This window comes from Ambystoma mexicanum, chromosome 7q (assembly GCF_040938575.1).
Source record: "Ambystoma mexicanum isolate Mex_15411 chromosome 7q, UKY_AmexF1_1, whole genome shotgun sequence".
In the NCBI taxonomy this organism is placed as follows: domain Eukaryota; kingdom Metazoa; phylum Chordata; class Amphibia; order Caudata; family Ambystomatidae; genus Ambystoma; species Ambystoma mexicanum.
The window spans coordinates 317,271,534-317,297,628 of NC_090941.1; the positions used below are offsets into that span (position 1 = coordinate 317,271,534).

The 26,095-nt window shown below is 49.4% G+C and overlaps 1 protein-coding gene across 3 annotated transcripts in view; it reads left to right on the forward strand.

Annotated features, from left to right (window-relative positions):
- The window catches only part of TBC1D4 (TBC1 domain family member 4), a 1,514,114-nt gene that overhangs the window by 806,973 nt on the left and 681,046 nt on the right, over positions 1–26,095 (forward strand). The gene's annotated exons all lie outside the window — the stretch shown is intronic.

Below are 26,095 nucleotides of genomic sequence, written 5' to 3' on the forward strand. Positions count from 1 at the left end.
GTAGTGACCTCTCCTCCGGGAGCCAATATCCTGGAGCTCCGAGCCTTGTTCTGGGCCCTCAGGTCGTTCCTTCCATCCCTCAAGGACAAGGTGGTAAGGGTCTTTACCGACACCACCACGATGTTCTACATCCGAAAGCAGGGGGGCACGAGATCGCCAGCCCTATCCAAGGAAGCGGAGGATCTGTGGCACTGGGCCGCCGCCCAAGGGATGTTTCTGGTACCCTTCCATCTGGCAGGAATAAAGAACACCATCGCTGACTCACTCAGCAGAGAGCTGCGCTCGTGCCACGTGTGGGAGCTGCAGCAGGATCAAGTGGATCTCCTATTCTGACAATTGGGCAATCCCCAGATCGACCTATTCGCGACGGCAACGAACGCCAAGTGCCGGAGGTTCACCAGCAGGCTTCCCTAGCCGGGGAGCATGGGTGATGCCTTCTCATTCCCCTGGGACGGCCTGGTCCTGTATGCATTCCCACCGTTGCCGTTGCTGCTGCGACTCATGAGTCAACTCAGACGGTCCCCAGTGCAAGATGATCCAGTCGCACCCGCGTGGCCGAGGCAGATTTTGTTCCCGGACCTTCTGGACATGTCAGCGTCCCCCCCAGTCAAACTGCCGACGGACGCGGGTCTTCTCGCCAGAGAAGGAGGCGCCATCCTCCACCACGACCCTGGGTTGCTGAACCTGCAGGCCTGGCTCTTGCAGCACTAGAGTTCGGAGGGTACTATATCCCGGCGGACTGCAAGGAGGTGCTGCAAAGGCCAGGACGTCCTCGACTCTCAAGTGCTATGGACACAAATGGAAGAGGTTCTCTGTCTGGTGCCGTGCACAGGTGATTAACCCTCTGCGGATTACGGCCCCTCAAGTGCTGCCGTACTTGCTATCGCTGGCCAAGACGGGGCTGGCACAGGCCTCCATCAAGATCCATCTGGTGGCTATCTCCCGCTAAACCAGAACTCCGGGGCGGTCATCCCAATGGTTTCATCGCCTGGTGAAGGAGTTCATAAAAGGACTGTTCCGATCGTTCCCGCCGGTGAAGGCCCCGGCCCCGGCGTAGGAGCTCAACGTGGTGCTGACCAGGCTCATGGGGCCGCCATTCGAGCCGCTGCATTTGGCACCGTTGAAGTTCCTGTCGTGGAAGACATTGTTTCTTGTGGCCATCAATGCCGCACGACGAGTGGGAGAGATCCAGGCCCTCTCCTGTAAACATCCATACCTGACATTCCACAAGACGAGGGTGGTGCTGAGGACGCATCCCTCCTCCATGCGCAAGGTGCCGTTGGACTTCCATCTCAACGAGCCCTTGGTGTTACCTGTTTTCTTCCCGTCACCTTCCTCGCCGGCTGAGAGGACTTTGCACCCCCTGTATGTGGCTAGAGCGCTGAAGTTCTACGTGGACCACACGAAGAACCTTCGGAAGACATCACAGCTGTTTTTGAACTTTGGACCTGTGAACCAAGGGAAGGCCTTCTCGAAGGCTTCCATTTCCAGATGGCTCTCTGGCTGCATTATGCACTGTCACCGGTTGGCAAACCGGCCCTTGCCCGGCCGTCCGAGAGACCATTCGACCAGAGCGATCGCTGCTACCACAGCGTTCTTGTCTGGTGTGCCCATGCTGAACATCTGCAGGGCTGTTACGTGGAAGTCAACGCACACCTTCACTAGATTCTACTGCATCAACCGGGATTCCAGGGAGGAGTCCAGAGTTGGTCAGGCAGTGCTGCGCAACCTGTTCGCCTGAAGGTGGGCCTGGTGAGGAGGTAAGGGATGCTTAATGTTGAGTTGTTGAAATGCTTAATGTTGAGCCTTGCCACCTCCCGTGGTTGTGCATGTGTGTACTGCTATGTATTCTTGTATTCATGAGCATGTGAATCCATGCCAGACCACATGCTGGAGAAGGAACAAGTTACTTAACTGTAACTGTTGTTCTCCAGCATGGGTCTGGCATGGATTCACATGCGAACCCTCCCTCCTACCCCTTTGCGGCCCTACTTTCGGTCCTACTGCCACTTTACATGCTACCAAATCTGAAGATGGCTGCCAAAGGAGGGGCTTAGGTAGAGGGCAGTCATTGGCTGGGGTGGTATGACCTTGAGACCAGTGATTGGTTACTAGTAGAAACGAAACTGAAACTGATCTTTTTCTTTACCGAGGATTCCCAGCCTGACGAAGGGGAATATTCATGAGCATGTGAATCCATGCCAGACCCATGCTGGAGAACAACAGTTACAGGTAAGTAACTTGTTCCTTCTGTCAGGTTTTCATTGTTCCTCGGTCGATTTGATCATGCCATCATTTTGAGCATGAGTCTACAGTTGGGTTAGAATTAGATTCTTCCCTTTCTCTTTACAGTACCCTTTAACGATCTGGGTATTTTTTTGCATGCACTTCTCTATTGCACCTCGGCCATCATTTATCCAACATGGCGGCTATTTTCCCTCAAGCATTGGAGGCCGATTGGCACAGGCACGGCTTCTTGTGGATTTCTCCTGGCTCTAGCTTTACACCTTGCGAATGATAAATCCATCACAGGATCTGTCTCTCTACATACTAGTGTAGCATCATGTCCCTATATTTCTATTTACTTTGACTTCGCTGGCCTTATGAGCCGTAACTCATGACCGCCAGCCATTCGAAGATGGCGGTGACGTACCAAGTGGGATGCCCAGACCTTAGGCAAAGCCGTGAGGATGAGGTACGTGCAGGTCACGTCACTCACTCTCAGACACGTGATTTTCATAAGCTAGTGCGTTGGATTTACCATTCTGCTTTGGCTACAATTTCCTGTGATGTTGCACAAAGAGTGCAGGAATAGGGACTATGACTGATTTTCATCTGTTTTTCTTTTCCTTTTAAGCTCTTTGTGATGCAGTTTAAGGTCGCTTAGCACCATTACTGACTATCAGCTATGTGCTTTTTGAGACCGCGCCGCAGCTCTTGAAAACTGCCCAATATGGGTGGTTTCTCCTTTCAGTTTCCCACTGTATGGACTCAATGCAGATTCAATGCAAGCGCCTGTGCAAGGTAAGCTTGTGGGTTGGCTGTAGCTCTCTACTACGGATATAATTTTGTGTTATGTTTCACACAGAATGCAGCAATGCAGACTTTGACTAATTTCCCTTGGCTCTTCTTTTCTATTTGCTTTTAAAGCCCTTTGTGATGCAGCTCAAGGTGGTTCAACACTGTTTTACTGGTTTCTTCCTTTGAATGATTAACCACTTCAATAATGTAGGGCACGCTTCCTTTCCTCATGGGATACTAGATGTGATTGGGCCTGCATTTGTAACTAATGTGATCATGTCTAAACCATTCACAGTTGAATAAGGCCGCCATTGCAGTGCCATCTTTATGGAAACTAGGTGCCACTCTTGCTACATCATGGTTAACTATTACACATACCATGATTTAAGAATGATTGAATAGGGTATGTTTCATACTCTCTCTTTCTGTGTTTGAGTTACTCTTTTCATCTCATGGCACCTGTCCTCTCACTCTTTGGTGATCAGGCAGCTCTATTAGGAGTTTGCTCGTGCTGTGGTTTTTTGTGGTTAGTTCACTCACTTTTCTCTGGAGTCGGTGGGCTGGTGATGGCTATGACATCCATTCCTTATATAGCCTTTTAAATAAGTTCATATGTGCTTGTTCCCAGGGCGTTTTTGTTGGGTCCTGACGAAGGCAGAGTCATTTGCTCAACACACCGAAATGTATGGCATACTAAATGAGCAGCATATGAGTCTGCAAGGTCCGACAGAAACATTGGATCATCATTTGGAATACGTAATGAATCATTAGATCTATTTTCTGGTATACATTTGACTGTTGCTATATTGAGTGAACATTTCTCTTTTAAATTGTTTTGCTTTTGAGTTGGCTATAAGTGATGACTTTGACATCACCATTAGTGTTGCTTTGTTTGTCACACTTAATACACAGCACCACTTGAATTGGATGTTATGAATTGATGCATATGTACTAATCATTCCTGGAGGGACAATTTCATTGTTTCGCTATGTTTTCCCCAGTCCCCCTCAGAGTTGGGGACAGCCCTTTTGTATTAATTCTCTGCGTTGAGAGCCAGTAAGAGTGAGTGGGCTGGAATTCTACACGATTTGCCCCCTAACTGCAGGTCCCACCTTATATTGTCCATCGTCCCCATTCACCATATAAAGCCTGATTGATCGGGTTTATTAACGTCGGCATACATTTCTCCAATCTATTGCTAAATATTTTGGTAAAGTTCTTCGATTTCAAATTTAAAAGAGCTATGGGTCTATACCATGAGCACAGCTTATGGTTTTTCCATGATTTAGGAATGGGGGTTTCTTGGGCTTCTCTCATCGAGTCCTGAAGGACTCCTCCCTCTCTGATTGCATTGAAGACACTGGCCAGTGGTTTTGCTAGCAGCTGGCTAAGTGATTTATAAAAACTGTCTGTAAACTCGTCTGTGCCTGGCGACTTGTTCACTTTCAGTACTTTTATGGCCTGTAGTACATCTTGTGGATCTATTGGGGAATTGAGATATTCCCTGTTAGATGGGGACAGCTTTATTAAATCCACTGTGTCTAAACAAGAGACATGTTCCTCCTGTTTGGGACTCTCAGAAGTATACAAATTCTTATAAAAGTCTTTAAATAATTCCCTCTTATAGTTCTCGTCACCCCATTCTTTACCCTGGCTAACCACTGTTGTATGTATAAATGACTTTCTTGCATGCTGCCTCAACAAGTGCGCTAACAATTTACCCAGGACATTGCCTTGATCATAATCATTTTGTTGTAATCGAAGTAGGGTACATTCGGTTCTCTGGTTCCTTAATAGCCTCAGTTGGTTTTTGGATGTGGTGGTCTGTCTATACATTTGCCTATCAGGTGCCTCGTTTTATGCCTTTTCAGCTATTTTTAGCTCTTCTAGAAGCTGTGATTTGGTTTGACCATTGATGCGCTTTATAGCAGTCGTGCTGCCAATGATGCTGCCTCTAGCTGCTGCTTTCAAGGCGTCCCAGTGGGTGCTCTCGGCTGTGTCCTCTGAGCGATTATTACCAAGTAGTCTCAGAATGTTTGAGGTCCTCTAAACAGACTGCATCCCAAAGTATACCCAGGGGTAAGCGCCATTGGCGTGATCTTTGATGCCTCGCCCAGTCCCTGCATGAAACGTGTACCATACTATGATCGGTTAAGGTCATTGGCTCTATGTCTGATATTGAATTTAATTTATATTTTTTATATCGCGCTCCTACACAAGTGTGTCAGAGCGTGACAATGCAAGGGAGGGGAACAGGGGAGAACAAAACCAATGATCTTACTAGGGCCAGTGACATTGAGAACGCGCAAGTGCATGGGAAAGGGAAAAAAGGAAAAAGGGGAAAAGTGCATGGAAGGGGGTAGAAGTGGAAAGTGCAGAGCAGAGGAGAAACCGATAAATAATCATAAATAAATAAATGAAGCAAAAAAACAATGGTAGTGCAGCCAGCAAGTGGCAAGTGCTGTGTTTAGCAGACAGGGTATGACTGACAAGTGCAGAAGAGAAGGGGGTGGGGGATGGTATGGGTACAGATACAGACCCCAGTGCAAGCGGTGGCCCGGAGTCAGTTCAGGAGGGTGGCAAGGTGAGCAGGTACCTCGGCCCGGAGGACAGAGGGTGGCCAGGTGCACAGTGCTGAGAGAGAAACAGATCAACAGGGAAGAAGGGGGGGGGGCAGAAGCAAAGAGAAAGGTCATGAGGTGCTTCCGGAACCAGAGATGGTTCTCCTCAAGAGAACCTGTTGCATGCTTCCTGATGGCGCAAAGATGTAGTCCGTCTGAAATGTAGAATTCTGCACGTGTGAGGTGTAGGCCTTGTCCATTGGGTGTTGTGTGTACCAATGATCAACTAAGTTAAGATCCATCAGTAGGCTTTTCAGCTTTTGTGTGACTGACCTATTGCTGAATAGGTATATTCCTAAGTCCCGTCCCCTTTCCTCCATCATTGTGGCCGTCCCCCAAAATGGGGACGGTACAGGAACCTTTGCCAGCGAAAAATTGGGCTTCCCATTTTTAGTATAGTGCATGGAGACGTGACCTCGGGCGTGGGAACGCCCGCCCTCTGGCGCCCAGTCCCTTTTTCGACACAGACAGTGTCGGACCTGGCAACCAGCGCAGAGACTTTTTAAATTTCCACTTGCTCCCCATTTTAGTTTTTCAATCTTTTTTAAACTCCCTTCAGTGCCTCGCCTCCCCAGGCGCATGTCGGCTGCAGGAGGATTCACGAGATGTGCATCATGCGACTGCTTGTTCCCAGCCTCGGACCCCCATGCACTCTGTCTTGAGTGCCTGGGGCCTGACCACTGCTGAGACGCGTGTTTTGCTTGCAGCGTTCTCGGTCACAGGGCATTGAAGAATCGGTTGTCGCGGTGGAGGGAGAACATCCACACGTTTCCTCCACCCCACCTTAAGGACCTCTCGTCAAAACAAGGTCATCCCGTTGTTCAGCATGGCTCCTCAGCACTGCCACTCCTTCCCCGGGGTTCCCACGGACAAGGGTTCCTTGGATTCAGGTTCTGGCAGGCCTGGAGGCTACCGACTCCCAAAGCATGGGGCTCAGGAGCTCTCCCGGGCTGTCCTCGGAAGGACAATAAAGTGTGTCCTCTTCTTTGGGTTCATTGGATGCCACCTCCTACAGACAGTCATCAGCACAATCCAGCATGGCTACCGGCACAGGTGTCGGCATCCAGCCCACCAAAGCTCACTCAAAGGTCATGAGTCAGGGCGTTACGACTACCGGCCAGTCGGCCGAGGACTCAGCGCCTACCAGAGCGGTCTCTGAGGTTCACGCTCCTGCTTCAGGTGCAAGACCCAAGCTGTATCCTCCCATGTCCAAGGCCTCTTTTGGCTCAGGGGTTTTGCGCCCTCCCGCCCAGGGTGAGGCGCAAGGCTTCAAAATGAAGGAGAAGCACGTGGCAGAGCCTGCCAGGCCATCGGCCATTTTGGATTCAACTCAATAGCCCGCCCGTGCTCTCGCCCATTGAATGGGATTTGCAGGAAGATCCCAGTCCCCTTCCATCTGGCAGCAGCAGCAGTCTTTATGGTACAGGCATCTGGTCTCCTCAGATGTACATCTACCCATCACAGCCTTACGGCTACACGCCTCGGACGCCTCGGGAGCGGCGAACCAGCGCCTCGGAGGGCTGAGCACCTAGGGACCCGGCATCCAGCGAGGACCGCTTCTTCGAGCGCTTCTTCTGCCTCATGCATTCAGATGACGGGGCTCTTGAAGGATGTGATCCTGCAGGTGGTGCCGCCCTGGCCTCCTCTGGATCTGCCTCCCGTTTCTTCAGCGCTGCTGGTTCCAGTGCCGGTCCCTCAATCGGTCTAGGCCCTACTGGTTGTTCAGACCCCTCAAACTCCTCCTGTACCACCATCACCTCCCCTGAACAGCGGGTGGACCTGTCTTCGGCTTCAGACTTAGGGGGGACCTTGCTGGCACCTGTGTCCTAGGGCACATACTGCCCGCGGTCTACCAAAAAGGGGGAGGGGGGACGATGATGACCATGCCGCCCAGGACGATGAACCCTCAGCATTCATTAAGGCCTTTCATGACCGACCTTCAGGGTCTGGCAGAGTTCTCGGGGGCGGCCCTCTGTCAGAGGAAGCCCCCCAGGAGTCAGGAGTGCTAGCAGAGGTTTTGGGCAAACGCACCACGGTCCGTTCTGGCATCCCTCTCCAGGAGAATGTCCTGCAGATGGCGAGAAATGTCTGGGCTCCTGGCATCCCACCCGCAGCTGCATTCTTCAGTGGTGGCTGTAGGCTCACTATATCTCAGGAGGATAGCTCGGGGCAACATGCTCGCCCTGGAAGCAAGACAACACGGAGCAGCACAGGTTCGATCCCTGGGTCGGCGCTTAAAAACCTGTGGGTATTAGGCACGTTATACATAACCTATCATATCATGTTGTGTATTCTAAACCATCGTCTTCGTCTTCCCCACGGGAGCCAGCTCCAGTTGTCTCTCCAAGGAGGACGAGATCCTCGAGTCTTTGGGCAAACGCTGTTATGCCATTTCAGGACTGCATCTGCGGCAAGCCAATGCTGGCGCCCTCTTGGCCACGACTAACCAAAAGCTGTGGCAGGAGCTTGGGGAGTTTCTGCCCGTCCTACACGTGGAGAGACAAGCCTCCTTCAAGGCCTGTCTGGCGGATGCCCAGCCCACTGCGCAGGACCTCAAGGAGTCATCAGTCTCCCAAATCAACACAGCCAACAGAGGGCTGTACTTTGGTGTCGGGATGAGAAGGACGCCATGGATTCATGTCACTTCGTTCTCATCTGACGTGCAAGAGCGGATCTTAGATCTGCCCTTTGTGGGCATGGACCTCTTTCATTCATCAACCGATGTCGAGTTGACAAAGAAGAAAACCTCCACTAAAACCGCCAAGTCCATGGCCATACCTGACAAAAGCCTGGGCAGAAGTCCTTTATGCGGTCTCAGGGCAGGACCGAATTCAAGGCCAGGGAACACAACTCCCCAGTGGATTTTTTCCAGGACAGCTGGAAGCGTCTTTTCAAGAACCCCTGGATCCATAGTCTCCATGGGTTTCAGTCTTCCTCTTCCTTTTCCTCCACCATCCTCTCCTCCTCTTCGTCAGATCGGTTCCTCAGCTCTTTTACAGGAGGTCCTTTCTCTCTTGGAGATGCAGGCTGTAGAACCGGTTAATCACTCAGACAGGGGCTGCGGTTTCTACTCCCGGATGTTTGTGGTACCCAAGAAAAACAAGTCTGGCCTGATGGTTGTCCTGGACCTGTCATTTCTCAATCTGTCTTTACCGCTAGAACGCTTCAAGATGATTACTCCCGCGCACATAGCAGAGTTGCAGAGTGTCTGTGTGCAGGGGACTGGATGTGTTTCCTAGACCTCAAAGATGCGTACCTCCATGTCCCCATCTACCAGCCGCATTGGAAGTTTCTGCAGTTCACAATTATGTTGTAACACTTTCAGTACAAGGTGCTGCATTTCGGCCTGAACTCGGCCCTTTGTGTCTTCACAAAGTTGATGACCGCAGTGGCGGGTCTCCTCCGCTTGGAGGGCCATCACCTATACCCCTATCTGGATGCAGGTTGGTGTGGTGAACTCCTACCAGAATTTGGAGGATATTCTTCAATAGCTGGGGTTCTCCCTCAACCAGAGGAAGTCACATTTTTGCCCCTCTCGGGATCTGGTCTTCCTAGGGGTGCGCTGGAACACGGCTATTCGATGGGTGTTCCCCACACCGAGCGGATCCTCTCCCTTCATAAGGCGATTGGGCACATTCCGGCCATCTAGACCGCCTCAGCAAGGTGGTTCCAGCACCTTCTAGGCCTGATGGCCTCCTGCGTGCTCACTGTATAGCACGCTTGCGTCAAGATGAGGTGCCTCCAGCTCTACCTGGCGGCCAATTGCAATCATGAGACGGGTTCTCAGTCGAACAGGATCCCAATACCCCCACTCCTCTTGCCCGACCTTCGCTGGTGGCTGATGGACAGCAATGTTTCAGTGGGAGCTCCCTTCACCCGACTGGAGCCTACCCTGGTGGTGACGACAGACTCCTCTCTTTCGTGGTGGGGTGCTACTCTGGAGGGCTTTGTGATTCATGGCACTTGGTCCAGGGTGATAGCCCTCCTGCCTATCAATCTGCTCGAGCTCACGGCAGTGGTTCTGACCCTCAAAGCGTTTCTGCCCCCATCAGGGACAGGTCTGTTTTGATCAGGATGGACAATTCTACTACAATGTTTTATACCTGAACAATCAGGGTGGCACCCATTCACCCCTCCTCTGCATGGAGGCGGTATCAATTTGGGAATGGGCCCTGACGGAGGCGCTTTGGATTTCTGCATTCCACCGCCCGGGGGACAGAAATGTACAAGCAGATCAGCTGAGCCACTTGGGGTTTGACACCCACGAGTGGCAGTTGCACACCGACTCCTTGTTGCCCCTGTTCCAGCTTTGCGGGTTTGCGGACCTGGAAATGTTCGACACCCTTGGAATTCCAAGTGCCCCCAGTTTGCTTTGACAGGGTCGAGGTTTCTGGGAGACACCTTCCAGGTCTGTTGGCAAGGCCGCAAGTGTTGTGTTCCTGCCCCTACTCTAGCCTACCCTCTGCAAGTTCCGGGCTTCCGGGGGCTGCAGCCTCATCCTGATTGCCCCCGAATGACCTTCGAGAGCCTGATTTTCAGATCTGCTGCATTTGTGCTCCCACACCCGAGGCATTTGTGCTTCCGTGGGCTATGCTAAATTTAAAGGGGAAGCTCAATTTTTCGCTTTACAAGTTTCCGGTACTGTCCCCATGTTGGGGGCCGCCCACTAGGATGGAGGAAATGGGTCTATGGACTATGAGTACTCGAGTCTGTGCATGGGGATATAACGCACATCATTGGTCTTGTGAAAGGTACTAAAATAAATTAACATGAGTGGAAATAATAAATCTGTGACTGGATGAGCTACTCACTTTGACATACTCTTCTTCCCCACTTCCCTCCACCATTGAGTGTGAAGCAGTGATATAGGTTTCTGAGGTGATTAAACTTTCCTTCTACAGAAACTGCCCCATTACCCAGTTCAGTTGGGATATTGACTGTCCTGTGTGCAACCTCTGCAAACACCACGCTTGTAACCTGATCCCTTTTAAACAAGTAGCTCACATCTGCAGTACTGTTTTAATTATTACCAGGCTGAGGAAACAGAGCATCTTTCATACTCCCTGTGCCAGTGTCTATTTTTTCCGACTGTCTGGGTGATCAGGTGTTCCCTACAGTGTGTGAAGAACTCATGGTGGCAACAAGTAAGACGAACACAAGTGATTACAGTTCAGGGGTGTTTATTGAACAATGAATTCTGTATGCAGGTTGGAAAAACGCCTATTCTAAACCTAAATCTAAGATGGGAGCAAGCGTTGACAATCAAATGAAAAATAAGGCAGTCCTAGTGACGTTGTGTCAAATAAAAGGGCCTATACTAAGGAACCTGTTGCCAAACGTTACAACTAATACAAAAAGGGTGTGGGATAGTTCTCAAGAAAAGAAAGAAGTGTTCTCAAATAATATGTCAAGATGCGGTAGCCTGGGTCTTCCTTCCACACATTTTGAGTTTAGTGTAAGGTAGGATATAGGAGCACAGTACAGTCTTGGGCTTCTCCAGCATGAGACGACAGTTCTAGTGACTGCTCTAAGGAACATCGATGGCCAAGTCTCGTTTCCTTGAAAGTCTCTTGCCTTCGAGGGTCTGAGGTCTTCAATTAACAAAAACAAAAGTTCCTTTAACAAATGAAAGTTTGTTTCCACTGTTCGCTGGGTGATGGGTTCACCGCTGGATCCCCCTCTTCTGGGCACTGACCCTTCTCAATTATTTACCACAGTTTCACGTAGGGTGATGGCTTCACCCCTGGGTCCTCCTCTTCAGGGCGCTGACGCTTCTCAATCTCAGCCGGATCTCCTTCGGTCGGACTCAGACTTTTCTCCTCTCTTTAGTGGGTTTCATTTACCTTAGTTTCTCAATGTCTTTTCGAACCGTTCATAGTGGACATTCCTCGGCTGGGTTCACCTCTGTCTGTTTCTCAGGACTTTAGATTTAGACTTTTCCCCTCTCCACAGCATCCCTTGGTCAAGGTCACTCTTGACAACTTCACATTTACTTAATTCTGCAGGATTCACTTCCCTTGATTTCACGCAAGTTGTAGATCAAAGTCTTTCGATTGTACTGGGATTTTACTGGAGCTCCTGTAGTACCACTTTGACCTCTTTCGGCGACTCTCCTACGGCCTTCTGGTACCCGTAGTTTCACTTTGATGGGGATCGACCAGAGTCTCTTGATTTAGCACCCACATGGTGCCGCTTTCCCTTTACAGCAGGTCTTCTCTTAACACTTTTTCCAGTTCTTTTACAGTTCATTAAACTTCGTTCAAACTTGCCACTTTGCGATTTTCATTCAACACAACCCGGACTCACCGGCTTTGATGAACCGATCGACTTTCAGCTTAACTGGAGTCAAGGCCGGTACCGCGGTTGCGGGAGCTTCCCTCGCTCCTGCTTATCTGCGTAGGCTTGCCCAGTGCACCATTGACATCTGCTGCAAGACACTTGTGCTATTGTTCGCGGTCTTAAGCTTTCTTCCATGAATGTTCCTTGGGCCTGGGACGAAAAGGGCAAGGTCACAGCTCTCCTCGACACCCTCTCGATTCCTGCCTCCTTTCTCCTTCTCTTGAACTGCCACGTCTAATAAGCCGTCTAATCATGCTGTCTGCCGTGCGCACCTTTCTCATACTGTGCTGTCTTGCTCCACCTTTTATCCGTGTGGGGAAAGGAAAGGACCGTCAGGTGTGCGATTAAGGTCAATTGCCTGACTTTGCCTGACCCTTGTTTAACATTAGTCCATTTACTGTCATGTTGTAAGGGAGTGTTCATGTGAGACAAACGGGAATGACCGGGATTTTTATCATAAAATAAACAAGAGGGTTTATGGGAATTGTAGTTGTTGGTTATATTTGACTGAGAGTTTGGAAAGTGAGAATTAGAGGGAAGGGATTGGTAGGGATTATGAAGCAACCGGGCATAGTCGGAGTCGTGGACTGAACAGAGGTAATTGTGAGAAAGGTAATGTTTTGTCAAGGGAGATTGGGTGTTCGGAAATTAATTATTAGAGGTACGTGAAGTAGAATGATTGGGAATATCAGAGTAGAAGACAGGATAGCAGGGATTTTGGGAGTTTGGTTTTTAAAGGTTTTACCAGATGTGAATGAGTTGTTGACTTTACCTTTGGGTAAGGAAGATTCCCTGGGTAAAGGGGATGTTGATCGGGGGTAGCTTATAAAAGCTTCATGGACTTCATTCCCTTCCCTATCCTCCCTGTGATGGTACCGTGTCTCACCTGGAGTATTCCCCCTAGCATAACTCCGGGTTCCCCTACTCAGGTGGTCCTCCCCCACTAGTCCAGCCCCAGGAACTGGCGCCAACAGCGATGGCCCGTGTCCTGGCCACCTGAATAAGGGATTCCTGAGCTCTACTCGGGAGAATACCCTCAGGTTTCTCACAAGTGATATGATTGTAGTTAAAGACTTGGGGTCGTGGCTTCAAGAGGCTTGTGGCCATTTCAGATTCATGCCATATGCCCTTGAAGTTTCTTTGCTCAGCAGCCTGTTTCCTCCTCCCTGGTTTGCTTCCTTCTTTGCAGGTAAAGGTGTTTATACATAGAGATTGCCCAATGGCTAAGAGTCTGCTTGCTTCCCCTTTCCTTGGGAAGAATGGATTTGTGTTAACATTACAATATACACATGCCTTGCTGCTGAATGTGTAGAGAGGGGTATGTTTTCCACTGTAATGTTCTGGCTGAGTGACAAGGTGCTGTTCATGTGTAAAGTAAGTATTGTGGTATGTATTGCTGCTCCACTCTTTGGTGTACTTGGCATCTTGTCTCTGAGGAGCGAGGTCGGTGGTTCCATTTCAAGAGATGGAATGGGTCCCTGCTGGATAGTGGCGTTTTTGGGAGGGAGGTTGTCCCGCTGCTTGCTGGTAATATTTAAGAGGAATGCCTTGATCTAACACACCTCCCCAAATATTCACTCCCTGCAGTAGTGCACAGGATACTTTGGCGGTTATGGAACGGCTCTGAGAAATCCCCTATGTTACATCTCCAGTAGCTCATTTCTTATCTTGTTGTCATCCCTGAAGTCCCCTGCCTGCTACAAAAGTACTCTGGTCAGAGAATATGACTTAGTCACAGAGGTGTGTTATTGTCAAGCCATCGTCCCTCCTTCTTGCTCTCAGTTTGTGAATTAATTTTGATCTCTGTCTGATCATCCTACTAAGTAAGGTAATCAACATATTTGTCCTCTTTATTTCCACAACACACAAGATGTAGAACCTATTTTCCATTATAAGCCATTCTGAAAAATAAAATGATCTATGCTTCCCGGTGGGCACCCTATTTTAAAGATTGGTAATTGACCGGTATCCTTATAATGCTAGTGGGTTGAGTGGGCTTCCCCTGCCGTTAGTGGTTTCGTGAATTGTTAAAGAAGTAACACAAATTGCTTTAGAAGAAACTATTTTTCACATGCTCTTTAACATATTTGTTTGGAGACATTATGGTTTTAATTTGATTTGTCAAAAGTGATGAATCCCTCTAATTCAACGCCCGTTTCATATTGATTGGCCCGGGATGAATCACATGTAATTCATTCTTGACACAACATACTTATAAAATGCTAAATTGACTGTTGGACTAGAACTGCTTAACATATTTCAACACAATCTGAAAATCATTCCCCCTGCAGCTCCGTCATCTCTCTCTGTGTTTCCCCTGTGCAAGGGTGTCGAAAGGAGGAGGCTGATGCACAGATTGCATTGTTGTGATCCTAAACTTTTTTTTGATGAAAATAAAGGAGGCAAAACCCTAACTATCTCCAACGCTAAGAGGGGTTTCCCTGGCTCAACTTAACACTAAGGATTCTGTCAGAAAGTCTGTACAAATTATACCATCCGGTGGCAAAAGACTGTTTCCATTCCTTAAACCTTTAACTCGACTAAAAAGGTTGGCGAGTTTTCTTAATATAGAAAAATTGCTTCTTTCTTCTGTAGAGTGGACCACCTTGCCAGTAGTCTGAAGGGACTGTTTCCTGAGGGAATGATCCCTTTCCTAAGGTTGCAGTTCTTCTCAAAGGCGCAACAAAAGTTCCAGATTGACAAGTCTCAGTTCCAAATTAAAACAAAGTTCAACTCAAAATCTTGGTACCAAGAGGGGGCGCTGTTGCGCACAGAGAAAATGGCTGCCTAAACCCTGAGCTCCAACATCACCCCAAGATCCTGAGCTTAGAGATCCGTTCATGGGCCGTCTCTACAACTTTATCCCTACTGATGTGATTGCCTAGGACCTCAACCACAACCTGCGAAAATTTGGGGATGTGGAGGCACCGAACGGCTGAGATCTGGCCGTGTGAAAATCTGCCGGCGCAGGCGGTGCTGAGGTGCTGGCGAGCGGCACTAGGAGAACTCACTCGAGAGCTGTGGCTGCTGTGCTCTGCAGACTTCGGAGGGGCGGAGCCTGGCTGGCGGCTCGCTCCTGATACTGCCGCGCAGCCTGCACTCTTGCGGACAGATGCCTGGAGGTACCTGGCTGCCTCGGCAGACAGCCTGTCTCAATCCGAGCCCTCGGTGCAGAACCGCTTAACAACCTTCCCCTGATAATTGGGCTACGGAGCTTCGGCCTGCACAGGGACCTGCTGCGACACTGCGGGACACTCAAGTAAGCAGCCGGCTGGAGCGGCGGCGGGGGGGGGTGACATACCGGTTTTGCCGCGGAACCTACTCCTGATGGTTCACGGCCGAATTCCATTATGTGAAACGTTCGCACGCTGAATACACCCGGCGCACATTTTGCCCTCCCATTGCTTGGATGAAAGTCGTGATCCCCCGGGAAACTTCTGTGGCCTCTGGCGCTCTTGAAAGACACTTAGTGCGATTGAAAAAGGAGCGGGCAGCACTACGGCAGAATACTATCCTCTGTAGCGTGTGGGTGGTGTGAGGGCTGCTGGGGTGATATGTGCTCTCTGAACCCTGTGTATTTGGGGGGACGCCACCAGCACATTGCGAAGCTGCACTCTAGATTTACAGCACTGGGACTACAGGCGTCCTAATCCCTGACCGCCTCCTGGTGCCCTCAACAGTTATTGAGCCTGAGCGGGGAGCACCCTGTAGCTTCTTGGGCTGAGCCCTGTTATATCAGTGGTGTTGGCTCGCCGCCACCACACTGCGACTGCGCGGCCTCCCCCTGAACGCCTGCCAGGCCCGGATTGGACTAGTGGTGCTGCTATAATACGCAAGGCGCCTGTGGAGCTGCGAGACCCGCTTAATACTGCACACGTGGGAGAGCACAGTCCATTTGTGTGTCACGATCCTACACTGGTGGCCCACTGCTTTGGGCTGCGGATTCCCTGAGCCCCTACCCGCGAACTGCGGTTTGGACCTTGCAGATAAACCTGCTCTACATATTTGATCCAGTAACTATGGGGGAGCCAAGCAAGACAAACAGGGCATCCAAACACCCGGAGGCAAGAAGAGGGGGCCTATGGACACGTTTACCAACACGGCGAACCATGCTGGCACGGTGGACACACATCCTTCTACTGAAATGCCGGGCGAGCGTGAGGAGACGGAGAGAGAGGACAAACTGACCACACTTGTCCAAAATGGATTTCTGGCAGTAAACTCCAAGCTGGACGACATAGTGGCAACCATCGGATCCATGAGAGCCAGAATAGACAAGGAGAGTGCACGTGTCACAGAAACCGAGAATAGAATAAGCGTGAATGAAGATACTATTGCCCATCACAGTCGTGACATCTCCCATATTAAGGATATGATGCACAAACTGCAGAGTAAATGCGAAGACCTCGAATCCAGGTCGAGAAGGAACAATGTCCGAGTGGTCGGAGTGGCGGAGTCCTTCGGTAAAGGCCAAATGGAGAAGTGTGTGGAGGAACTATTTAGATCCCTGTTTGGGACGGAATCACTCTCCGAACATTTCCTGGTGGAAAGGGCGCACCGTACTCTAGCACCGGCACCCAAGCCCGGAGCCCCGCCACGTACAATTATCGCTCGCCTCTTGAATTATAGAGACATAGAGACAGGGACACTATTCTTCGTTTGGCAAGAGAGGCTGGCACATTACATCATGATGGTGACCGAATACATATATATCCTGACGTCTCCGCCGCCGTCCAGGCAAGCAGAGGCCCTTATGAACCGGTTAAGAAACTCCTTAGAGCGCGGCAGATCACATATGCACTTATGTTCCCAGCAAAAATGAAGATACAACATGCTGGGAGGGCACACTTTTTTGAAAACCCGTCTGAAGCCTTGGCTTATATTGAGTCCTCTATACCCCTCCCCCCGAGAGGGAACAGGCCGACAGCAAACAGACCCCCGTCCGGCAGACTAAATGTAAGCATTTTACTAACTTGGTTGTGGTGATTCGGGGCCTTACCACAAGACCTCTGATACACGGAAACTCTAAAACGGCCATTATTTGTAATTTGGTGATGATTGGGAGCCGGGGATAGCGGCCATGTGAGGCAACATGGCTACCCTTGGAATACTCCACAAGTTGAGGGTCAGACATCGTCAAGTTGGGGGAGACGATGAGGACGGTGGGTGGGGTAGGGAAGCTGATAAGGGTTATTGCTGTTATGACATCCCGTGGTTTGGAATGGGAAGTGGCCCCCGCCTTGTGGCACTATGCCCCGAGGAGGTTACTTGGGGAGCAAGTTGTTGGTTACTTGTTGAAAAAGTGGTCTCGGGGGTGCTGGCGCGCTACACGCTTTATGAAAACGATATCCAAGAGGTTGGGCATGATATTCAACCATTTTCATGTAGGACTTGGAACACGCATTGAGGGTTAAACTATTATCATGGAATGTAAGGGGACTCAATAATCGGTTGAAAACTAAGAAAGTGGGAAACTACATTGTCAGGCATGGTGCTCAGATTGTTATGTTACAGGAGACACATACGGTTGATACTAATAACGAGTGTATATTGCCTAGTTGGGGCAAATCCAGGTTCTACACAAACTACTCTTCTCAGTCCAGGGGGGTCATCACGCTCATACACCCAAATGTGGGATTCCGGCCTGAAGGCCATAAATCAGACCCCCTGGGTAGGTATGTTTTGGTATGGGGCTCAATTGCAGGAAAGCAGATATTATTGGTTAACACATGTGGCCCTAACATTGATGACCCTGCCTTTTATACAAACATATACCAATTGATTTCCACTATGGATATGCCTACTGTGTTCTGGGGTGGGGACTTCAATATTGCTATGGACCCCAGACTGGATAGATCCAGCACGGTCGTTCGAGCACCAAGTAAGGCGGTTCTTACCCTTAGACACACCCTAACCCAGCTTTCCCTCGAAGATGCCTGGCGAGTGCTGCACCCAAATAAAAAGGGCTATACATACTATTCCTCTGTCCACGATTCTGAGTCCAGAATTGATTATTGGTTTATATCCCCTGCTATGATTACTGAACTGAAGGCATGTGAGATACTACCCCGTAAATTGTCTGACCATTCCCCAATAACTCTTGAGGTCACATTTCACGGCTGCCCTAGACCGCCCAGAAGGTGGAGAATGCCCGGGGGGCTGCTGGTTGATGCTGGTGTGATAGAGGGGCTACAGATTGAAATTGCGGAGTTCATTGAGAATAACGTGGGCTCCGTTGATAAATGTTCCACGGTGTGGGAATCCTTTAAGGTCTGGGCTAGGGGCACTCTGTTATCCAAATCCGTGGGCTTGCTGAGGGGGGTCAGGACTGAATTAACCCAAATTGAAAATGAACTCAGAGACCTGGAAGACGCTTATACTCGTACACAAGATGGGACCACACTGGCTGGGATTCAGATACATCTCCAGAAATTTAATAGCCTAGCTGCGAGGGAAATTCAGTATATGGCGGCCCTGGTCCGAGCCCGTAGATATGGCAAGGGCAATAAGGCGGGTAGGACGCTTTCCAATCTATTGAAGCAAGACAGACACCCCAAACGAATTACTAGCATACAAAATGCAGGTGGTGAAATTTTGTTGAATGAGCAAGAGATTAATCTTGAGTTTGCTGGGTTCTACCAACGGCTGTATAGTAACAGAGACACTAAGTCAGTCGCCGAAATCAAGACATATCTAGACACACTGACAATACCAAAACTCTCTGAAGAGTCCCGCTTTGCAATGGACCAGCCTCTCACTGTTGCGGAACTTGCTGAAGCAATCAAGGAGCTTGCATCCAATAAAACCCCAGGGTCTGATGGCTTGGGGGCGGAGTTCTATAAGGAGTTCCGCGAGGAGCTTGCTCCTCTGTTGTTGCAGGTCTGGGAAGAATCTCTCCAATGTAAAATATTGCCTCCATCTATGAGAGAGGCCTTGATAACCGTACTCCCTAAGCCGCGCCGCCCGCCCCAGGACATGTCGTCCTATAGGCCACTCTCTCTTATCAACACGGATGCCAAGATATTTGCCAAGGCGCTGGCCAATAGGCTTCTGCCGGCGGTCCCCACGCTCGTTCACCCTGACCAAAATGGGTTTATCCCTTCTAGATCAACGGCCCTAAACCTTCGTAGACTCTTTGGTATCATGGCCCAAATAGACCCGGGTAGGAACGCAGTTGCTATCTCATTAGACGCTGAGAAGGCCTTTGAGTCTGTTTCATGGGCCTACTTGCTGGCGGTGCTGTAGGCATTTGGTGTTGGCCCCAATTTCATCAGATATGTGGAGTTACTATACACAGAACCTGGGGCTCGGGTATTGACCAATCAGTCAGTATCAGATCTGTTCCTTTTGGGAAGAGGCACCAGACAGGGTTGCCCATTCTCGCCCATACTGTTTGCCTTGACGATTGAACCTATGGCGATAGCAATCAGGCTTCGACATTCCAACAGGGGAATTAATCTAAAGGGTACTACTCAGCTAATTTCCCTATATGCGGACGACACGCTCTTATACATTCGCGAACCGGAAAACAACTTAGTACCCGTCATGGCGGAAATCCAGGAATTTACTTCATACTCGGGGTACTCCATTAATATAAGTAAATCGGAAGTCTTCCCTCTTACACCGGCAACCAGCCGCCCCGGCTCCCTGCGCGGTCTGAGGTGGTCGGAAGAATCAATTCAATACTTAGGCATACTCGTTTCACGAGGAAAACACACGCTATACACAGAAAATCACGACAATACACTACAGGCTTTAAATACCAAATTGCTGCTATGGGATCGCCTGCCGATCTCATTACATGGTAGAATAGCGGTCCTAAAAATGATAGTCTTGCCCAAACTATTGTACCTATTCGTGAATATCCCGATATAGCCAGGACGACCTTTTTTCAATAAACTTAGGTCAATGGCAACGACCTTTCTCTGGAATGGGAAGACTCCGAGAATAGGGTGGGAAAAAATGACTGAACCATATTCCTCGGGCGGCATAGCTGCGCCTGACTTTGAATTGTACTATTATACTGCCCAAGCACAATTCTCGAAATACTGGTATTCTAAAGATGAGGGCCCCCCACATGTGGTGATAGAGGAGCTTACCACTTCCCCCACGAACATACAATCCGTAGTCTTTGATACACACTACAGGGACACATGTGACTTTAATCCGGTGAGTTGCACGATTGGTGCATGGGGAGCTCTATTCAAAAGACTGGGAGTGTCTGCCCCCTACAACCCCGAGGTTTCCCTCTGGAATTACCATAATATGAAACCAACGCATGACATTAGCCTGGTATCCTAACGGGGAAATGAGATTGGGCGACATATTCATTGATGGGAAATTCGCAACTCTTCCGGCGATCACGGGGTGTTTGGTGGGGGTCCACTCAGAGTGTTACAATACTATCGCATGAGAGCTGCCTTCCATAGACGCTGGGCGTCTTTCCCCGATGAACCCCCACACACCCTTGTGTGCAGATGATAACCTCCGGAGACCGTTTGAAAATTTCCAATCTGTATGCAGCGATACAGGCACACTCCCCCACTACTAACCTAATCAAAGACAGATGGGAGAGCGATTTTCATGCCCCCATAGATGACAAAACCTGGGAAAGATACTGCTCCCTCACCAAAAAGGTTTCTTTGAATGCTGGATTGCGACTGATCCAATTTAAAATCATAAACAGACTACACTAGACCCCTGTCAAGATAGCCAAGTTTGTACCGGACAGCCTTGGGGAATGTCCCAAATGCAAGTCGGACCAGGCCGGTTCATTCCACATTCCAAATGCCTTATCATATCATATCATGTACTGGAGCTGTCCGATGGTGGCTGGGTTCTGGAGGGAGGTGGCGGATATCCTTGAACAATTTACACAAATCCCTCCGACACTAACCCCGCAGAAGTATCTGTTCGGGGACATTGTTAAGTGCTCTGAAAAGCGCAGGAGACTGTTTAATGTCTCGTGCGCAGTAGCCAAAAAATGTATTCTGCAACACTGGAAGAGCACTACACCGCCAACTGTGAAGCATTTCCTTCGAGAATTGACGTATGTTAATGAGACGGAAGAACAGTTTGTCCTCACCCGCCCAGCGGCGAGTAGACCTAAGGATATATGGGGACCCTTCAGAATGTACTTATGTGACATGCTGTCTGATGATGATGAAAATATGTAAATGTAATAACCCAAAGAGATGTATGATATGTGGACCTAATTTCTCCCCTTAGCTTTTTCTTCTTTTTATTGTTCATCTATGCCTGAACTGTGAAGTAGTAGCGTGTTTTGTAACCTTGCGACCACTATTAAAATAAAGTGTTAAAAAAAAAATCATGGTACCAAGAGAATGACGACCATCCCTTGGTCTTTCACAGGCTTTTCACAATATTCACAAATACCAGGGGAAATTATTCCCTTTCCCTGGTCTTTCTTAGACTCTTCACAATGTTCACAAACACCAGGGGCGGGGGGATACTTTTGTTCCCCTGGTCTTTCTCAGTCTTACACAGTTCACAATGCCAGGCGGTATGTTTCTTCCACTGGCCTCTTTCAGGCTTGCGAAATTCACAATACCAGGGGGTATCCTTCTTCCCCTGGCCTTTCGCAAGCCTCTTGTAATGTTCAGCGATTGTTTCCCTTCTCTTGTCCTTCGTCATAATCTTTGCAAATTTTTCGCACAATGCTCCCAAGTACCAGGGGGTATGACTCTCTTCCCCTGGCATCTCTTAGGCTTCTTGTAATGCCAAGAGAATGACTCCCGTCTCCTGGTCTTCGTCACAATCTTCACAAACTTTATCACGATGCCGGGGTGGGGGGGTATGCTTCTTTCCCTGATCTTCCTCCATTCACAATACCAGGCGGTATGCTCCTCTTCCCCTGTCTTTTCTCGCACAGCCCACCTGGTTCACTCCCTTGCCAGGTACTGTCACTGTGAAGATGACGTGGGTTACTCTTCACAGAAGGGTGCGGGTCCCAAATCCATGAGATTTTCTCTTCCCTATGTCGCATACGTGGTTTACTATCCTGCTGGGTACTGTGGCTTTGAAGGCAGTTTGTTGTCTGTTGAGGGTCCCAGACCCATTCCTTGTGACTTCGCTGCCCTCGGAGTTCCCATCACCATGCCGGCTACCCGGACCTCTCCAGGATTCTTACTGGTGATCTCTGGTTGTCTGTGAGCTTCTCTTCCCCACTCAGGCTTCTCACGGTCTCTCCACATACCACAGCGTCCTCAATGCATTCCTCTGCTCCTGGTCTGTGTGCTTCCAGCTCTGTACACTCAAGCTCTCCTTGTCGGCTGGTTATCCTGCCCTCTGCCTTCTTCGTTGCTCACCACAGTGGAGTTACCGGGGACACATCTGCCAGTGGCCAAGTGTCTCGGCCTTTGCACTCCTGGGGTCTCCCTTGCTTCGGCTGCATTTGAAGTTGCTGGCTACTCCACCAATGATCTGACAGGTTGTAAAGTCCTTCTTCTCTTAACCAACTTTATTTCAGTTCGATTGTACAATCTTAATGTGTTATTGACATTTAAGTACCAGATAATAGTAAAACGCACATTGATGCACCATAACAGTGACAACACTCCCTCCCATTACTTTTCCCCTCCCTCCACCCCATCCCCACCAGGTCTGGCAAAACCCCAAAGTCATTAACAGTCTCGCAAGAACTGCGCCAGTTGGCGTGGCTTGTACAATTGTGCGGGAAAGTCAAGGCCCTATTCCAGAATTGGGGTCCAAATCTCATTAAACTGGTGTAGCAACCCTTCCTTAGCTGCTGTGACTGCAAGACCGTGTCCCTGTCTCAGTGGTTCAATAACCGGGCTATCAATGGGCGAGCGGGGGTGCCCGGTATAGGTTTTCTACCACCCGGTATGCGATGGCCCTCTCCACCGCAAAGAGTCCCTTACCGCCCAGGACCTCCTTCAGCAGATCCTGCACTTTCAACTCCATGTTGCGTTTTTGTGCTGTTTCAGGTACACCAATTATCCGCAGATTGTTCCTACGGGACCTGGACTCATGGTTGACCTGCTTATCCAACAGTTCCTTCACTGTCCTTTTAAGTTATGTTAGGTCCCTCGTTGTGGAGTTGGTTCCATCCTCAATCGCAGACAAGCTGCCCTCAACTTCATCTAGACACTCCCCATGTCTAACCAGTTGGACCTGCATGTGATCCACCTTGCAGGTTAGAGTGTTAATTTTACCGACCAAGGAGTGAATTCTTGTTTGGACCTGACAAAGCATTTGTTTGATGTTACTCAGCCCTCCTCCCGGATGCGACAGTGTAGTCTGAGGGGTGCCCTCCTGGACATACTGCTCCGTAGTTGATGGTTTAGCTGACTGTGAGGATTCAAAATGTAGTTTGGATTGCTGTTTTCTTGACTTAGGTGCTTTGGACATGATGTCCTCGTCAGTGCCTGTGTTGCTCGCCCACTCTCGGGTCTGACCGTGTACCTACTGGTCCCGCATCTCGTCCCAGTCGCAGTTTCCGGATCCCTTAGTCTCTCACGGGGTGTACCATAAGACCAGGACGATTCCCCAGAGTCCACGTGTAGATATTACCCCGGTTGTCACAGGTATGCAATAGCGGTGGCGTCCACAGTGAGCTTCACCTCAGAGGGAGCAGGTCCCCCCACTGAATGGCTTTTTAATAGTCCAGTCAGGCTTTGCTTCCACGGGTTGATTCCTCCCCCAGGCGGCACTCCCTGCACCCTCTTCATTGGCTGCTCCAACCTGTCTGCACGTTTTACTCAGCACTCCGATGCTTAATTCGAGGGAATAGACCCCTCCCCTGGGTGCAGTCACTTAAATTGTGGCAGTGCTTGTGGGCTAGTATGTACCTCTGGTATGACCGCGCTAACCCTGATCAGGGCACACCAGTAGCTCAGTGCCTGGGTTCGGGCATATCGGGGCTCTTTTCCCCCCTCCTCCATGCTCCATGGGTCAGCTGAGCACCCGCAGCAGCCCCTCCAGTTCGATACCTGCAGGGGATGGCCGATGTCACTGCCAGCCCGCTCCGTGTGTCTGATGCTCATCTCCTCACTGCCCCCCGGTAGGGGATCCAAAATTCTCCCAGAGCCTCCCAACAACCGGCCCCTGCCGCAGTTTCGCCCGGCAGAGGATGTCGTCCCTCGTTGCCTGCTAATGCGCCGGGCCGTTTGAGACGAAGCCTATTGTCCCTCAGCTAGGTTGAGTCGGGCGCTCCTCCACACACCGCACAAGGGAGCCGCAAGCACCTCAGCTCTACGGGGTCTGTGAGTCTACTTCATGGGCACAGTGAAGCTCCGGAGTTGCTTCTGGATAATCACTGCATGATCTTACATAGCTTGAGTCCCTCGGCAAGCGTTTAGCAGTATGGATGAGATAGGATTATGTCTGGACTAATTTGAGTCACTCGGGACCTCACCGGCCTGCAGCCATGTGTACTGGGCTCTCTAGCGCCCCCCACCCTGCCCCGCAGGCGGCAACCTTGTTGAACAAAGAACTTCTATGAATTGAACTTTAAAGGAACCCTGGTAAAAGTTTCAGAAGTAGAGTGGTCAGGCGTCGCAGGGGCACTCATTCGAAGGACTCTGACTGAAGCCTGTTTGAGGTTATGTTTATATTTTTCGTGAAACTACAAAGACCAAGAGTCCTTAGGGGAGGCTAGTGTAGTGGTCCTACGAGGGTCGAGCAAACCCCTTGTATACTAGAAAGTCTTAAAAACTGCCGAAACGGTGAACCTGGCAAATGTGAACCTGACTGAGGGATGCCTAGTAATAGAAGTGTGTAAAGCCTTGCTGGGGGAGATTAAGGGCAACCTGGCTGGGGGCTTAGAGGAAAGCCTGACTGGGGGCTGAAACACGAGCTTAAATAAAGTGAAGAACCTAAGCGTATTGTGAAATTGGCAAATGTGAACCCGACAGAGGGATGCCTGCGAATTGAGTATTGTGAACTGTAAGTCACACTTTTTTGAGTGAAAGGCCGTAGTGAACCTGATTGAGGGAGGTTAACATGGCAAGCAGGATCAGAGCCCGGCTGAGGGGGATCGAAGGGGCGAGGAGCAGTTGCCCAAGGTAAAACGATTGCCAAAGGAAGTTTTGTTTATATTTTTTTGGTACAACCGGCCTTCTAAGCCAAGAGACTTTTGCAGGAAAAGAGACTTGGCCCCGGAAGCTCCTGGCATCGTTGAAAGGAACTGTAACCTCGTGCTGGCAAGGCCCTGGAGTGTGCTGTGCTCAAAGGTCCTGCCTTGCCCTGTGATAAAAACGTGGGGAAGGGAGACCCACCAATACCATCCTGATTTATCATTTGGTGAACACTTTCTTCTTTTCTTGAGAACCTTATCCCACACTATTTTTGTAAGTTAGTTGTAAGGATTGGCAATAGATTTTTTTAGCATATGCCCTTTTTATTTCACAAGACGCCACTACGACTCCTTTCTTATTATTTGATGGTCGTAACTTGCTCCCATCTTAGATTTAGGTTTAGATGAGGCGTTTTTCTCACCCATTATGCAGTTTATTAAACACCCTTGAACTGTGATCAATTGTGTCTGTCTTTACTTTTGCCACAATGAGTTCCTTACACAACCCAAGAGCTGGAAGAAGCTCTGACCTGTTATTTGAACACTTATCATTTTGACGCTGACATCCCTACACATTGTATACAGATAGATGTGAAGGCAAGCATAGGTTTTGGACACAGACAGACATTTACTTTGGACTTCCTAACGTAGACTATCCTTAGTTTTCATTTAGGTGGGGAAATCCCACTTTTGCATAGGGCAGCCTTGGCCTGTTTCCAACCCTTTTTTCTGTCTAATAAATGTTTGTAGCCCAAACTCCAGTTCAGTTGTCTGTGTGTACTTCATGATGCCTTCGTAGTACCTGCCTTCCAGTCTCCAGCTAGTGGGTTTCTCGCTCGACACATCACTGCTGGCTCTATGGGTCTGCCCCTCAATGACTTCCATGCTCCAGGGGCCCACCATTACATAGCACTCGCTCTAAATTGAATCATGAATCATTTTGGTTGTGAATTCTAGGAGGTAACCAGATTTAATTGATCTTGTGCTAACCTCATATTGGAACAGTCTCAGTACCCATTTTGTATTAGATGCTTTTTGTCAAAAAAATTAGATTTTT